General features: G+C 37.2%; 1 protein-coding gene across 5 annotated transcripts in view; it reads right to left on the bottom strand.

Annotated features, from left to right (window-relative positions):
• LOC127847879 (ras-related protein Rab-5B-like) overlaps nt 1-14,579 on the bottom strand; it is a 124,417-nt gene that overhangs the window by 44,336 nt on the left and 65,502 nt on the right. For 2 of the 5 annotated variants that reach the window (XR_008034223.1, XR_008034222.1), the window contains exon 1: nt 6,041-6,151. The exons of the other annotated variants lie outside the window; for them this stretch is intronic. The gene's annotated coding sequence lies outside the window, so the exon portion shown is untranslated. Of the gene's footprint in view, nt 1-6,040; nt 6,152-14,579 lie in introns of those variants that run through there. 5 annotated transcript variants of the gene reach the window in all.

Raw genomic sequence — 14,579 nt, 5'->3', positions numbered from 1 at the left:
CGATATCATAGAAAAAAAGGTTGTTTGACTAAATATTACCAGTGTAATACCTATGCATTTTCCGGGCTGACACCTAATAAGGCCACTTCTAAAAATCAAACAATTTCATACACAATCATAGCTGAGAAAGTTAAAAATGAATTTGAGCATTCTATTGTTGTTGATAAAAAGGTTTTCTTCTTTCCTACATTAAAAAAACGTTTTGTTGAAATTGCTGAATCAGAAGGATGTTCAAATGATGCAAACTCTTATAAAAGTTCCAATTTGAAAAGGTTGTTAGAAAAAGTATGGCCAGAGGTATCCTTTATTCATCAGCATGGAAAGCCTGACTTAGTTTGTTATTCTAGTCTGACTATAAATGATGCTGTTAGAAAGTCAAAGGAGCTAGAACAGGTCATTCAAGATGACAATGATTGTTCATACGATGAACTACCAGAGTCAGAGGACGACACAGATGAAACTGTAGTTCATAAGGCTATGGGTATTTTGAGACGACGAATTATAGAGAATAATCCTAAATTGGGTGACTTCTTTTACGCTCCAGAAGAAATGAAACTGTCAGATCAGAAGCAGTTTGTGGAGCCTCTTCTTTACAAGGCAGTGTGTTGGTTATATGACAAAAAATGCTACAAGGAAGCATCTGAGATGACCAATACAAGATGTCTAGCTGTTGCTTGTGACCTTACTACACTTGTCACGTCAAACCCATCCCCTAAACACCTGGGCTTAGGTATACACCTCTACAACGAGTTTGGCAGCCGCCATCTGATTGAAGATATGTACTCTCTTGGTTATTCCATCTCATATCCAGATCTTCGGTTATTCTTGACATCAGCAGCCCAACAGAACATTGCATCACATAAGATAACAGACTCTGGTGGTATTGTCCCAGACAATATACTACCTAGAGACCAAGGGGGTAATCTGGTAGTGGCAGTTGCTGATAACTGGGATCTAAATGAGCGAACAGTTGATGGTAAAAGGACGACTCATGCGATGACAAGCATTTTGGTCAGCAGTGCGCCAGCCGAGTCAACGCGGATTCCACGTCTTCCGAAATCAACAAGTAGGACGTTTGACAGTCAGTCACTTCCTGGTGGTGGCCTTTGTTGGATTGTTCCATACAGTAAACCTACACAAAGACCACGACCAGTCTTTGAGCGCCCTGTAAAGCTGGAAGACATAGATCCTACAGAGTCCAACATTGTAAGACTTGCCAGACTGAGAGAGCTGCTATATTCTGTCGGGCGCAGTTCCATTTTATGTGACGATATATCTGATGATCAGCAAAATATTCCAAACTGGAATGTGTTTTCATCACAATTGATCAGGAAAGAAAACAAAACAGAAGCCTCTACTATAGCATACAATCCAATCATCATGTCAAAACCCACAGACTACAGCACAATATATACAACACTGCTTCGGGCCAAAGAAGTTGCCACCAGCCTAGGCCAGTCACATATACCTGTGGTGTTCGATATGGGACTATTGACAAAAGCATTGGAAATAGTTTGGAGCCAGGATAAGAAGCTACAAGGGGTGATCCCAGTGGAAGGCGGCATGCATCTACTTATGTCTGTTTTCGCAGGAATCGGACATCTGTATGGTAACGCAGGTCTTAAGCAGCTGCTTATTGATTCAGGTACATATGCCCCAGCCACAGTAAATAATATTCTGTTGGGTAAGGACTTTGATAGAGCACTTACAGCATTCAAGTTGGTTGACGAAGCTTTGTACAACCGGTTACTTATCAACTTTGACGCCTGGTGTGCAAAGAACAACAAGAATATGGCCAGCGAAGTAAGAATGATGCTATCAGACTTCCGAAGCATTGGACGGATTTGTTGACACCCTGTCAAACTACCTGACGCCGTATTTAGAAGAGTTCAGGGAAGAGGGTCGCAAGTTATCATCTACATTTTCGCTTTGGGATGACTATCTTGCAAAAGTTTCAACCCCACTTAAGTTACTGATAGCGTCAACTAGGTCTCCAAACTGGACAGTATACCAACATGCCAAACTGCAGCTGATGCCTCTATTGTTTGCATCAAACAGAACAACCTATGCGAGGTACATGACGGTCCAATTGCTTCAAATGAACATGCTACCCCAAGATGTAGAAGAAGGATTTCTTGAAGGTTTTTACACTGCAAAGTTGTCTTCTGGAACATTCAATAATGTTTGGCTGGATTATTCACTTGAAGCAACCCAGAACAAAGATCTCAAGGGATCAGGTGGGATAGTAGGACTCACCCTGCGGGAGAATGCCCTTGCACGTTGGTTTCTTGCACGACCAATATCATCAAGATACTCTGCAATATTCCATGACAGCATACACGCTACCAGCAAGCCAGATGATACTAAACATCACAGTGACAGTAACAGCAAACGAAATCAGTATGACAAAGCTGTCATGTCAATGACAAACATCTTTGATGGTAATTTCATAGACCCATTTGATGTTACTAAAACCCCTGAGCAATTGATCAACTTTGCCACAGGAGCACATGCAAATGAAGATGTAGAGCTATCTATGAAGAACTGTTTGACCAAAGGCCGTGAATTATTTGAATCATTTGTTACCGAAAGACTTGTAGAGAAGAGCGATGGGACAGAAGCACCTGAAAAGGACTTTTACAGCCCTATGCCAAGAAGCACGATAAAATCCATGTCTGATATGAATTCAAAACCATCACAGAAGAAGCAAAAGGCTAAACTCATAAATGGTACAGTAATGTTTCAGCGTTTGTTGGCAATCAACACGTACAAAAAGGTTCCTTCTGAGCGCGTCTTTGCTTTTGAAAATACAGCAGTTCCCATGTGCATGTTTACGGATGATGGAAAGATGATCAAAACCAGAAAATCTGACTTCATGAAAAAACTAGAAGAACTGCTACCTGAATCACAAACGATGACAAGCGATCCTGAGGTGGTGATATTTGACGGTATGGCGCTTGTTCAGATATTACCAGTACCATCTGAACTGGCAAACTTCAAAAGCATGGCATCTGCATTTCAATCATATGCATTGAGAAAGGCTCGTGAATTATCTGCACATGTTAAAGCCATCCACATAGTATTTGATAAATACAGCGAAGGCAGCATAAAATCTCAAACAAGACAAGAAAGGGGTGACCTGAATTACAACAAAACAGGCAATATTCATGTTCAAGGAGAACTTTACATCCCAAAAGACTGGAAGATGTTCCTGCGCAGTGGATCAAACAAAGAACGCCTTATCGAATACTACACAAGCTACATGACAGAACATGCATGTGATGAGCTGAATTCTCACGAAACCTTGTTCGTCAATGGCGGAAAACACCTTCAATGTGTTCAAATATCTCCAGATTCTTGCACTCAAATTTCAGCACTAAATACCAACCAGGAAGAGGCTGATACAATGATGATCCTGCACGCCAAATATGAGGCAGACAGAGGAGCCACATCTCTTGTCATTCATTCACCTGACACTGACGTTCTGGTCTTATTGCTGCACCATTACCAGAACATAGGCGCTCCATATGTATTCATGTCAACAGGTAAAGTTACGACTCATACTGATTGCAGAAGGCTTCTACCAGTCCAGACAATTGTCCAGAAATTGACAAGTGAGCAACTTAAAATTCTGCTTACCGTTTATTGTTTGACGGGTTGTGACACAACGAGCGGATTTTATGGAAAGGGCAAACGCAAAGCATTCAATATGATGATGGACAACTCTCACAAGTATCAACAGCTGAATGATTTGGGTCTGGAGCTGATGTTAACTGAACCTCAAAAATTAGCCTGTAACAAATTTGTTACTGATATGTATGGTGGAAACAGTCGACATACGCTACATCAGTTAAGATGCCTCAAAGCCAAAGGTTCTGTTCAACCTAGAAATTTACCACCTACTGAAAATAGTCTATCACTACATCTCCTGAGGTGTGTAGTACAGCTGTGGATATGGCGTCATGCTACGACACCACAGCATCAGATTCCATCATTGTCTGAGTTTGGATATGAATATGACACACATGGGCTTGGAATAAGACCAAAAATGATGAGCCAACCGGCAGCAGCTCCAGAGTTGCTCAATGATTTGGTTTGTAATTGTAACATTTGCAATGAAACATGTGCATGTTTCAGAAACAAGCAGCCATGTACAGTGGCTTGTAATTGTGAAGGAGACATTGAAACAGAAGATACAATGTGCACGAATATATACACCCTGTCATCCATTTTTGGTCAAGAATTGGAATCGTCAGATAGTGACCAATCATGAACTCTAGCACAAGAATTTGAACGTGTTTTAATAACAAAGTTGTTACCATTTATGACATTGGTTTTACTCTGTTCTATTTTGAATAATAATAATACATTTTTTTAAGTTAAATTCTGAGTTATTTTCAACTTAGTTTAACTATGATTGTATATGTCATGCTGCAAATACATGATTATGAATCGGAATTTAGTAAGATCATATTTCCTTTTTTGTAACACTTTAAACAGATGGTGCATTTGTAATAACAACTGTTAAAAGATTATATAGTGACTAGTTACTTTATGCACATTATATGAATTATGATACAGGAGTTGTTTTTTAATGTTTGTTACTTGAAAACATAATTTGTTATTTGCATCATTTGTATAAGTAAATTCAATGTAAATCCAACATTTGTAAATAGCATTTATGTGTCTGTATCAAGCACTCATACCTGGTGCATTGATTGTTGAATAAATATGATGTACAGATGGCGCATTTGTAATAACAACTGTTAAAAGATTACATAGTGACTAGTTACTTTATGCACATGATATGAATTATGATACAGGAGTTTTTTTTATGTTTGTTACTTGAAAACCTAATTTGTAATTTGCATCATTTGTATTAGTAAATGCAATGTTAAACCAACATTTGTAAATAACATTTATGAGTCTGTATCATTAGCACTCATACCTGGTGCATTGATTGTTGAATAAATATGATACATGGAACACTGCAAGGCGTTTTTTTTTACATTTGTCTTATTAAGTTCTAAAGCGTTAAAAATCTACATTTTCGTACAATATTTCAATGCCAAGAATACAATTCCGTTATTATTTGCTCATGATTTAGAAAATATTATTGTTTTAATCTTAAAATACCTTGACCTTTAAATGACCTTGATGATGTTTTATACAAACGTCAATGGCTATGGGTATTATATATTAAAGATTCAAAGCAAAACTGGTTAAATTTGATGGTTATAATGTATGCCAAATGACGTTCAATGAACCAGGAAAATATCTGCATAGCATATGTAGTCTTGGTTACCATGGTTACCAACACAATTTTAGACATTTGCTTTGGTTTAAAAGGAAGCTTGTAAATGTGGCTATATGATTAAGAGGTTAGTAATCACAACAAATGTAAAGCAATCGAATTAAAAAAGAAAATGATGTGTTAATACTCAAATTTTCGTATATTTTACCACTTTTGACCATGAAATGACCTTGACCTTGACCTTTGGTGACCTTGGTGATCTGTTTGGTAGAAGCCCTATATCAATGGATTACTTCTTTCACATATTGAAGTCAGTACATATAGGCGTTCAATAGACGTATTAAATTCATCTTCACTAGTAATTAAAACATAAAACGGCGGCCATCTTGGACGCCATTTTGGATTTCTACGCCCTCCAGCACTTTCGAGAAAAATGATATCTCGTTCTGAAATCTACAGACCCTGGCGAACATTTTGGTATATAAAACCCTCTGTTTATGAGTTGTGGCCAGTTAGATGTTATAAAGCTTAACAAATTTGCAGCAGTACAAAGTTAATACATGCTCTTTAAATACAAAAGAAAACGGAATTGGTAAACGTGTTGATATATGTAATTATATGCAAATATGAAAAAAAAACAACAATCACGATGTATTTAAACATAGTGTGTCAACTCAACTTACTAAATATTTATCAAGATCATATTGTTTAATAATGTTAAAGAAAACAGCAACCTTTAAAATAAAGTAGTAAAACATGTATAAGCATATCAACAAGTTAACAAACCTGCGCACACAATACTCCTTTATGAATACATTGCAATCTCTACCCGTCCGCCTACCACTACTGAAAATAACGCAATCGATATCGGTTCACTCCACAGAGGCCTGTTGGTCCACGGTCGCCCAAATCATTTTGGCCAATCAGAACACTGATCTTGAATCAGGGGAGAGGATAGGCTATAGTAAGTGGTGGTGATCTCCCTTTCTGATTTGAACATGTTTAACAAGGGTTTTCAGAGAGTCCAGAGAATTTTATTCTCGACAGTATTTTATACTGACCAAAGCTTACATACTATAAAACAGCTGTTGTTGACCAGAGACTACGTTGCAGTTTAAGAGAACCGCGTTGCGTGACATTTAATCGTTTGAAAGTGCTCGTTTAGAATTTGTAATTTGATTTCGCGACGTTACCTATTTAAAAACTGAACGTTGTTAACTTAAACTTGTTTGGAAAATCCAGGTTAGGATTGTATTTGAATTCGGGCGTTTGTTTGTTGTCGTGTTGTATTTTGAGTTTTTAAACTTCCCCAGGGTTCGCGGAACGATGTTCTTTGCCGGGAAGCCTTTTGTTTATTCTGTTTCAGGTGAAGAACATGTCTGGTGCAGCAGCGATGTTCGTGTTCTTATTGCCGGGGATTCCAATGTCCATCGTTTGAAGTCTGCGTGTCCTCCAAATGCAAGGATTGACTTTCTGCCCGTATCTGGTGAATAATTTTTAACTGTTTATAGTTGAGTGTGAGACCCAACATGTTTCTGTGGCATGCTGCTTTATATTATCCCTTTTACTGTCTTATATAGTCGATATAAATTGCCGCCATAGTCTTTTGATGATTTTTGCGTTGGCATAATTATTTTAGCTACTGTCTTATACTGCAGTGGGGACGATTGAACTTTACCAATACGCAACACTTAACATCAAACAGCGTACTCTAACCCTTAACACCTAACAAATAACAACTTACGCAACGCCTTATTATCCTATATATTTCTTTAGTATCGGGGGCTGCCGCCCCGAAACCCCCGCTTTGTCAATGGTTGTAAACAACTGCGTACCGGTAAAGTTCAATCTAGCCCTGCAGTGTTTGTTGCTGCCTTTGGAAAAAAGGTTGCTAATTTTAATATTTATTTGAAGCTTTGTGTACCAAATAATTGTTTTTATGCCCCCGGTAGGGTGGCATATAGCAGTTGAGTCATAACTTTTTCAATATTTAACATAGCACCGTGATATTTGGCATGCATGTGCATCTCATTGAGCTGCACATTTTGAGTGGTGAAAGGTCAAGGTCATCCTTCAAGGTCAAATGTCTTATATATGGCATCTGTCCATCCGTCCGAAAACTTTAACATTGGCCATAACTTTTTCACTATTGATGATATCAATTTGATATTTGGCATGTATGTGTATCTCCTGGAGCTGAACATTTTGAGTGGTGAAAGGTGAAGGTCAAATGTCTAATATATGGCATCTGTCCGTCCATCCGAAAACTTTAACATTGGCCATAACTTGTTCACTATTGATGATAGCAACTTGATATTTGGCATGCATGGGTATCTCCTGGAGCTGAACATTTTGAGTGATGAAAGGTCAAGGTCAAATGTCAAATATTCCGTCCGTCCGAAAACTTTAACATTGGCCATAACTTTTTAAATATTGAAGATAGCAACTTGAAAAAAAAATTATGCATGTGTATCTCTTGGAGCTGAATATTTTGAGTGGTCAAAGGTGAAAATCAACGTCATTCTTCAAGGTCAAATGTCAAATATTCCATCTGTCTGAAAATTTTAACATTGGCCATAACTTTTTAAATATTGAAGATAGCAACTTGATATTTGGCATGCATGTATATCTCATGGAGCTGCACATTTTGAGTGATGAAAGGTCAAGGTCATCCTTGATAGCAACTAGATATTTGGCATGCATGTGTATCTCATGGAGCTGCACATTTTTGAGTGGTGAAAGGTCAAGGTCATCCTTCAAGGTCAAAGTTTGAATACATGTAGATGGCTTCAAAGCGGTGCAATAGGGGGCATTGTGTTTCCAACAAACGCATCTCTTGTTTTTTAAGAAATGCTTAAAACTCCACTGAATACTGCTTTAATACCCAAAAAGATATTTTACCCTGACAGTTTCATGGTATTTACATGTGCACGTCATGTATATTATTACACTGATAAAACATGTATTATGGAATCAAGAAAAATACCCTTTCTGCTGTAACCAAAATGGGAAAAAAGATTGCAAATCCTGAAATTTGACGCAACATAGAACAAGTTAGATAAATATTAACAAAGATAAGCTTGCTTGTCTCGAACATAGCAATGATGACTATTTTACATAATATTCAATAACAAATGACAACTCAAGAAAAATTATTGCAAATGAAAACCAATTCCAAATGGAAGATCTTATTTTACTATGCAGGTGCAAAGTATGTGTCTGACCGGAAGGGCTTTAGAAAGCTGCTGCATCAAGAGCTGATGTCAGGTTGTTACGACATACTGTACCTGCATCTTGGCTCTAACGATGTTTGCTGCAAGGATAGCGATTTCTACCGGTATGTTGAACAGTAATTTTTCAGTTTTAGTTTTTATTTAACCTATTTACCTTAGCTTTATTGCAGCGAACGCACTATGCTTATTGAGACACTCGAGTCTGTTCCTGGGAAGAACCAGAACTTGGTGTTTATGGAGAAGATAATGAGAACCTCCTAACTCCCTATCACTAGGCGGACACCACATTCTCTACACCATTATGCTTTTACATTGGCCTGTATTATTGAATGTCCACACCAACCCCCTAACTAGAAACCCTGGATCCGCCACTGAACAGCTTAGCAGCATGAATAAAAATGAGCTTGATCAACTTTCTTATTAGATTTTTTTGGATTGGCATTTTAATGAAATAAAATAGTTAAGTTAGTTTCTCAAATATTTTTGTAGTTGTTTGTAACTTTTTATGCCCCCAGTAGGGTGGCACATAGAAGTCAGTATGTGTCTCAGTCTGTCCGTCCGTCGGGGAAAAAAAACTTCAATGTTGGCCATAACTTTTGCAATATTGAAGATAGAAACTTGATATTTGGCATGCGTGTGTACCTCATGGAGCTGAACATTTTGAGTGGTGAAAGGTCAAGGTCATCCTTCAAGGTCAAATGTCAAATATATGACGTCTGTCCGTCCGAAAACTTTAACATTGGCCATAACTTTTTCAATATTGAAGATAGCAACTTGATATTTGGTGTGCACGTGTATCTCATGAAGCTGCACATTTTGAGTGGTGGAAGTTCAAGGTCATCCTTCAAGGTCAAAGGTTAAAAAAACAACACAAAGCGGCGCAATAGGGGGCATTGTGTTTCTGACGAACACATCTCTTGTTAATAATTGTTTGTGATGGGAAGATAATACAATGAGCAACTAATACCATTTACTTATTATCCCTCGCCATAGGAGGAGGGATATTGTTTTGGGGTTGTCTGTCCGTCCGTCTTTCCATCTGTCCGTCCAGCACTTTTGTGTCCGGAGCCATATCTTGGAAGTGCTTTGGCGAATTTCATTGAAGCTTGGTATGAGTATATATATGGATAAGAGGATGATGCACGCCCAATGGCATCGTACACCATCTGTTAATAGCAGAGTTATGGCCCTTTGTTTCTTAAAAAATGCTTCTTTAGTGTCAAATATAACACTTTTGTGTCCAGAAGCATATTGGCAGGGTATATCAATTCAATGAATTTGCTTGTTATTTTTAGTTGTGTGACAGAGATCCTTGATGTTGTATTCAGTGTGTGCACTGAAATACACGTGGTGCTTTGCGAGATTCTTCCACGCGATTTTGATGTGAGAATGTTTCCTCGATGGCCACTCTCAGGGGCACAGTTGAGGAACTACTGCCAGTGGATAAGGAGCGCAAACAGCATGCTGTGGGAACTGAGTCACCATGTGCCTTCTGTGAGATACATGAACTATGGAGCAACTAAACAGGTATAGGGAAAGATCTAGAGTGAAATAGGAAGTTTCTCAGCAACTGTTGCATGGAATTTCATCATCATGAAACTTTAAATAAATATATGCATCATTATACTGCGGTGGACCAATCCCAAATTCTGTTCAGACATCCTTCTTTGCTCAAGAGATATGCCCCCTTAATTAGTGAAAATTGACTCATTGAGCAGTTGTGTTGCAATTACTGGTTTCTTAATAACTTTTACATGAAATATCATGAATTTTAAAATAGATGTATTACTTTGAGGTGGTACACTTGCACGTTTTGTTGGTTTCAGCTCTAGACGTAAAGCCCCATAATTAAAGATATCTGTTTGTGCTGTAATCTGGAAGTTAATGAAATTAAAAAATAAACATGTATTATCATTTCTTTAGTAGTTCTTGCATAAGTTTCGTCAGGATGATCATTTTGGTCAGTTCAGAGTTGTACACTCTAATTGATTGAAACTAAAATATTTTTTCATTCGTTGAGGGAAACCAGTTCATTGAATATGCTGCTTTAATATCTTAGTTATGTTTAAAACAAATTGGTACGGTAACTATCTATAATCAAAATTTAATTTTAAGAAGTCCCTGTACTTGACCCATGATGGACTACATCTGAGTGCTGAAGGGGCTAGGAGGTGTTTAGCATCCATACAGGACGACCTGCCAAACCAGCTGTGTGTGGAGGCTGCTGTTCAAGATCCTACAGAATGGCCAGCTCTCTCAGCCACGGAAGTACCGGTTCAGGAGCATGACAGCACCATAGCACTCTTTTCGGATATTGTGCAGACTGTGAGTTTAGTGCTACAACAAAGTGGACTGCATTTATGAGCCATAAGCAAATGTGATTTATGCACAAAACTGCAATTCCGCATCAGGCTAAAACCTTAACATTGGCTCTAAAATCAAAGCGCTTCCACCTACAAATATTCATAACAGTTTGATTTTGCTGTAATGTTTATATTTTTGAATAAAATAAGCCGTTTAAAAAAAAGTATAATACCTGTATTATGGTTAAATAAATTGTAGGGAGCTCAACCAGAGATTCAAGACAAGGTGGATGCAGGTGAAGTACCAGTTCCCAGGGACATTAAGTCTCAGACACATAAAATAACGGTAACTTTTCTATGCATTTAATCGTACAGATATTTCATCATTTTTAATGAACATTTATAAAGTGATTGCAATCCAGTATTGATTGCTCATATGGCTTGTTACAGCCTATAAATTAATGTTATGTCTAGAGCCGTTAAGCTGGGCACCCTGTCATGTCTCTTTTTAGCCTCGCCTTTTTGCCCCTGATCAGCACCATAATAATAAATGCCCTTCATTATTGGTAGCTGTAAGGCAATAGTTGGACTGCAGGTCATATACTTCTAAAGCAATGCCTTTAATCATCTAAGGCATTGTTTGTCATTAAGTGGTAAACATAAAAAGTTCAACAGATGTCTTTGTGTGAAAGCCAGACCACAGAGTTGATGTCATAACCATTCAGTTATATCAGAACATAACATTCTGTAATTGTATAAAAGATAAACTAGTTAGTTTATATAATTTTGTTTTCCATATTTTCACACACACAATTCATTCTCAGGTTGTCACAGCCAGAGCTAAGAGGTCTGCAACCAGAAATACCAAAAGATATGGAAAGAAGGTAAAAAATACCGTTAATTTCAGATAACCCTCACTGTTTCATTGTGGAAATGTCCTACTGGTTCTTAAAACTAGGTTTTTTTTGTTGAAAAAAACAACAACAACCAAACCTATTTTGAAAGTAAAATATAAGTAAAGACCATATTAGTGTTATTATTTTGAGGACATATTTCCTTTCTGTTGTATTCTGCATATTGTTATATAATTATTGTTATTTTTCAAAATGGTCAACTTTGGTGGATGAGGTTTTGCACTTATGCCATGTCTGTACATGCATGTGTAAATTGTTTCAGTTGGCAAAGAAATGCCACACAAGGTATATAAAGCTTGATTGGTGCATTTGTTATTGTTGACTTTTTTGTTTGCATGTACATGCATTTGTTAATTGTTTCAGTTGGAAAAGAAATGCCACAATGTTTTATTTGCTTCCACCTATAACTTTGAAACTTCATATGTAGCTGCACCTTGATGAGTTATACATGCCACATCCTTTTTTGTGTCACTAGGTCAAAGGTCAAGATCACTGTGAACTCTTTAAAAAAATAAACTGCACCTGCAGCCGAGCGTTGGCACCTGCTATGCGGTGCTCTTGTTTTTATTCATCATCATGTTACTGGTAGTGAAATCTGTTTGAAATAAATAGCCATAAAATACCGATAGGGAAAGCACAGTAAATAAATGCAGATTTATACATGTTATCAAGGAATAGGAAGCTTGTTTGGTGCATTTTGTTTTGTTGTTTTTGCTTTCGTTGAAAAAATCTATTTGTTAACATTTACATGTATTATATCCTTTAAGTCATTAATTTCTGGCACATCTTTTTATGCCGCCGAAGGAGGGCATATAGTGTCTGTGACACTTTACGTTTAGGTTTCGAAAAATGCTCATAACTTCTATGTCGCTTCAGATAGCAACTTCATATTTGGCATGCATGTGTATATGGACAAAGCCTTACCATGCGCACACAAATTTTGACCCCTGTGACCTTGACCTTGAACTTAGGGTCTGCGTTTAGGTTTCGAAAAAAGCTCATAACTTCTATCAAGCGTTTATAGGGGGCATAAGTCATCCTATGGTGACAGCTGTTGTTAACCTATATATACATAAATGTAATGCATTCTTAACTAGTTACATAAAAATCACCGTTCTTAATGGAATTACATACAACATAAACATATGCCAACATAAGGCACTCATTGTTGCTTTATTTTTAGACACCCGAACAATATTTATTAGCGAGGCTGTTTTCGGAGAAAACCCTAGGTATTGTCATAGCCTGCTCGTCGTCCGCCGGCGTCATGCTAAAACCTTATCATTGGCTCTAAAATCAAAGTGCTTCCACCTTCAACTTTGAAACTTCATATGTATATGCACCTTGATCAGTTCTACACACCACACCCATTTTGGGTCACTAGGTCAAAGGTCAAGGTCACTGTGACCTTTAAAAAAAAATCTGACAAGCTTTCGCAGCCGAGCGTAGCACCCGTTATGCGATGCTCTTGTTTTATATTAAAACTTGCTGCATGAATGCTATTACTGCAGTAACTCTCTTGTTAGTTTCATGTCAAATAGGTTTAATCGTTTTGTTAGTTTTATATTGACGGTCATTGGAATTAGTGGTCGTCCAATATTGTCCGGGACAACAAAAATATAGTTTAGACATAGTTTCCCTTTTTTACTGGATGGCAATTTTTAGCCTGAATGAATATTAATTTTACATGATTGTGCATTCACAGACACTGCATTAATGATCCTGTTTTTTCGTCATGCATTAAAGGTCATGCTGCAGTGGATTTGTTTACCTTGACATTACTGAAGATGTGGCTGTTTTCCTGCCTGCATACAAGTTGAATGGCTTATGCTTGGTACTAATTTTATGACAATATGCTCCATACTTTTTAACACTTTCCATCTTGACAAGTTACATAAATATTTCTTTCATAGGTATTTTCATTACTTGATTTTAATATAAATCAGCAGAATGTGTGTTTGATTCATCTGTGTCCTATTTTTATGTATCATAATATAGTAATAATTGGTTCAAGCATGAAAGACAATGATTGCCCTGCTTATATGACACTATATATATGTAGCATGCCAATTGATCTCATAGCATGGCACAATGCTATAAACAAATTTTATGTTTTCATTAAAAGAATGAATTTAATGAAAGGGATGTATTCACATTATTTCAAATCATCTCCAAAGGTATACGCTTTTCAAATTATATAACCGGTAGTAATTTGTAGCATTTGTACTGGTAATATGGACTGATAGCATAATAACTTTTCAGAAACGCAAGAAGATGGAAGTCAAGACTGGTAAGGTTAAAAGGGAGAAACCTACCATGACGAAAAAGAAGAACAAACAGGTAAATCAATGACAGAAAGTATTCTTTCTTGTCAGATAAACAAAACTTGTTCAAGAAGATCCTTTAAAACACACATTCATCCTTTCATGTATGGTCATTTAGATGTTCTACAAATACAGTAAAACCAAGCTTTAAAGACGACACAAAGGACCTTATAAAATTAGTCTAAATAGTTGGTATTCTTACAATTCAGGTATAATTGATTATCACCAATAACCTGTTAAGCGGGGTTTTGGTGTATGTAAGTCTTCCATGTGCAAGCTTTTCAGGACCAGTCCTGGGCCTGTATTGAATTCATTATAATGTAAAGATGTTCTAAAGTATGAACCAATTGTGGTAAATGTTTTTGTTTTGTTTCAATTTCCATGAGTTTTTCACAAATATTACTTAGATGCGATTTTAGAATCCTCAGGCTAAGTGGTATTTTTTAGGTCCCTTGCTACAATTGCCCAAACTGCAGGGTGTGCTGTTCATCGGAAGATGCCATGCTCGACCATTTTATAAGGAAGCATTCATCGTGGAAAGTTGATAGGCC

This window comes from Dreissena polymorpha, chromosome 10 (assembly GCF_020536995.1).
Source record: "Dreissena polymorpha isolate Duluth1 chromosome 10, UMN_Dpol_1.0, whole genome shotgun sequence".
NCBI lineage: Eukaryota > Metazoa > Mollusca > Bivalvia > Myida > Dreissenidae > Dreissena > Dreissena polymorpha.
Note: the sequence above shows the minus strand (reverse complement) of the source record. Positions and strands in the feature narration are given on the sequence as shown.